This window comes from Tupaia chinensis, unplaced genomic scaffold (assembly GCF_000334495.1).
Source record: "Tupaia chinensis unplaced genomic scaffold, TupChi_1.0 Scaffold000111_1, whole genome shotgun sequence".
Classification (NCBI taxonomy): domain Eukaryota; kingdom Metazoa; phylum Chordata; class Mammalia; order Scandentia; family Tupaiidae; genus Tupaia; species Tupaia belangeri.
Genome location: NW_006159575.1, coordinates 1,516,207 through 1,519,327, shown reverse-complemented (window position 1 = coordinate 1,519,327; position 3,121 = coordinate 1,516,207).

Below are 3,121 nucleotides of genomic sequence, written 5' to 3'. Positions count from 1 at the left end.
AACTTGTTAGGGCCAGAAGTGGCATGGTGGTCAAGGAGCCAGACTCCCACATGGCCAACTGCAATTTGAGTCCCTACTTGATAACTTGAAAGTCCCCTTGGGTATGTGTGTATGTATGCCCAAAGTCTCAGAGGAAGGAATTGTAGTGTGGCCATCCTCTTGGGGGGTGGGGTGGGGAGTGGGGGGTGATTTCTCACTTTCCTTCTCACCGTCTGTCTCTCCAGTGAGCTCATGTGCCTGTGACAAAAACCTTAAAAAAAAGAGAAAAAAATAAAATAAAATGAAAGAAATATTACTTGCTACTTTCATATTACTGAGAGTTGGATATATTCCATCAATATAAATAAATATTTTGGGGAGCCAGCAGGTAGCATGGTGGTTAAAGCATTGAACTCCCAAGTGACCAACTATGGTTTGAGTTCTAGACTCGAAGGCTTGCTCTCTCTGTCTCTCTGTCTGTCTCTCTGGTGAGTGCGTGTACTGTACAGCAAACTTAAAAAATGATAACTGATAAAATTGAATAATTCTTTTAAAAATAATTTTAACTATTTGTTTACAATACACTGTTTTAGTAAGTCAGAGATCATCAAATTTATGATTAAATATTTATGCTATATTTGTATTTTATTATTCGAATTTTTTATTAGTGGCATAGATGTGCCTTAAAGTTATAATCTATATTATTCTGGTATATCAGGCAAATAAGTGTTTGCTGGGGTGTGCTAATGTGAGCTAAAAATAAAAGCCCATCTGTTCACCTTTCAAACTCCACTACAATAGTACCCTGCATATTACGTACAATATAACTTAGTGAAAAACAAATAAAAATATGCTTACTTCTGTTTATTTCTAACAGTACAACCAGGCTACTTGTAAAAAGGAACAAAGCATGTATAATTCTATGAAATGCAATATATTTGTCTATTTTTCAAGATAAACTGAATGTAAATAGAAGTAAACAATCTAGTAGCTCTTTAGGATCAAGAATAAAAAATACTTAAGAATGTGTACCATAAAATTATGATCATTTTCCAAGTGTTTGAATAATATACAGTATTTTAAATAAAGTACAACAGCACCCATTTTGCATATAGAATAATTAATTGATTGGAAAATACATATTCTTGATTATGAAATATGTTTCTGGGATAAGCAAATCCTATTCTTTCATTTATTTTAGGTTTACAGTCTTCCTTTCCCCTGGGAATCAAAGTGATTCATTAATATTTTCTATATCATCAATTTGGGGGGGGGGGGCTTCACTGAGTGGATAAGCCTGACAACAAGAAGAAAAATGTATTCTTGCAAGTAATGATTTGATGTAGTTTAACAGTGTATATTTTCAAAGTATTTAAAAGTTAGCATTCAATTTACTATTTGCTATAGATATCTAATTATTTTGTGATCAAGAGAAAAATTTAAGCTCAGGTCATCATGCTTCTTTCATCTATTTATTATAATCAATTTTGATATCATTTAGTAAACAACTGAGACCACAACTATTATTTGAAGCATTCCATTGGAGCTAGCTCTTAATACCACTAGTATATGAGTAGGACAGTACTCTCTGTTTCATACCTAACATTTTCCTTGACAGCAATTTATATGTATTTTTTGATCTCTTGAGGAAAAAAAATTTTCTTTTCTAATAATGATTATCTTCCTTTTTTTTTGTCTTTGACAAGCATAGGTATAATCATAGTCTATAGATTTTTTCTCTTCAATTTGTCTGTTTACTCACATGCGAATATTTCAGTCAAAACTCAAATAATTCAGGATGCAATTGCACAAAATATTGTTAGAAATGTGTGCACTCGAGTACTAGAAAGATTGTGAATCACCTCCTGTTAACCTGTGCTCTGAAATTCCTGGTGCTTCATACCACATCGGTTTGACTACATAACTTGACTTCTTTTATTCTTTAACCTAAGCCATTTGTCAAACGGCTCAGTTCAACTATTATATTGGATTTGACAGAGTGCCCACATAATTTGTCATTCAAACAAGGGCATCTCAAAGAGTGAAACAGAGCTAGTGATAAATAAACTGGAAAAGGAAATATAAATCAAGACTGTCTTGAAAACCTTTGATGAGTGGTCAATTCCAGCTATAATCACTTTAGAATAGAATTTCAGGCGTCTGTTCTTCCGTCCCACACACAGAGTGATTCCATCTGACCCCACTATTTCACATCAGGAAGTAGTCAGTATGATCTGAATAAACCTCCTTTAATTTTATGGCCCCATCAGGGAGATGGATATGGTATTTCTCAAATAATCATTTTTCTGCCACTTTTCTACTCTATCTTATGAAATCTTCAGGTCAATTTCCCCTCTTTGGAGGTCATATCCTCTGATCTGATTTAGACTCTCCCATAAGCTCTGAGCCATGTTCAAAACTCTAACACTTATCTCTTCTGTTTTACTAGATTTGTTTATTTCTGGCTGTTTATTTTTTATGGGGATCTATATATTAGAAATCACTCTGTCAAAGAGATATTTTCACATCTGTGCTTATCACTACATTACTTGCAATAGCTAAGTCATGGAATCAACCTAAGTGCCCCAAACCTGATGAATGAACTAAGAAGATATGTGACATATACACAATGGAATACTATCCACTCTTCTTATAAAAAGATTTAAAACTTGAAGGTGTGTATATGTCACATATTTTCTTTGTTCATTCATCAGGTTTGGGGCACTTAGGTTGATTCCATGACTTAGCTATTGCAAATAATGCAGTGATAAGCACAGATGTGAAAATATCTCTCTGACAGAGTGATTTCTAATATATAGATACCCATAAAAATAAACAGCCAGAAATAAATAAACATATCTAGTAGAACAAATATGGAATGTGTACAACATAATGTAATATTCTATTTGGAAGCCGATAATTATTGATTTGATTATTATAAATTGTATATATTCTTTGAAATAGCATACTATATCCCAAATTGATTATATGTAAGTTAAAATAATGATTTACAAAAAGAGTGGATAATTTACACAAATATATATCTCATTGATTAGTGTTATCACCTACTTACAGCAATTCCTAGGAAAACACAATAAAAGAAAGAATACTTCAATTGATCATCTGTAAATTTTGAAGTATT